We start from the raw sequence: 350 nt of genomic DNA, 5'->3' as shown, positions 1-350 counted from the left end.
TTCTGGATATTAGCCCTTTGTCAGATGAGTAGATTGCAAAAATTTTCTCCCATTGTGTAGGTTGCCTGTTCACTCTGATGGTAGTTTCTTTTGCTTTGCAGAAGCTCTTTAGTTTAATTAGACCCCATTTGTCAATTTTGGCTTCTGTTGTCATTGCTTTTGGTGTTTTAGACATGAAGTCCTTGCCCATGCCTATGTCCTGAATGTTGTTGCCTACATTTTCTTCAAGGTTTTTTATGGTTTTAGGTCTAACAGTTAAGTCTCTAATTCATCTTGAATTAATTTTCGTATAAGGAGTAAGGAAAGGATCCAGTTTCAGCTTTCTACTTATGGCTAACCAATTTTCCCAG

This window comes from Mandrillus leucophaeus, unplaced genomic scaffold (genome assembly GCF_000951045.1).
Source record: "Mandrillus leucophaeus isolate KB7577 unplaced genomic scaffold, Mleu.le_1.0 Scaffold117, whole genome shotgun sequence".
Taxonomy (NCBI): Eukaryota; Metazoa; Chordata; class Mammalia; order Primates; family Cercopithecidae; genus Mandrillus; species Mandrillus leucophaeus.
Note: the sequence above shows the minus strand (reverse complement) of the source record.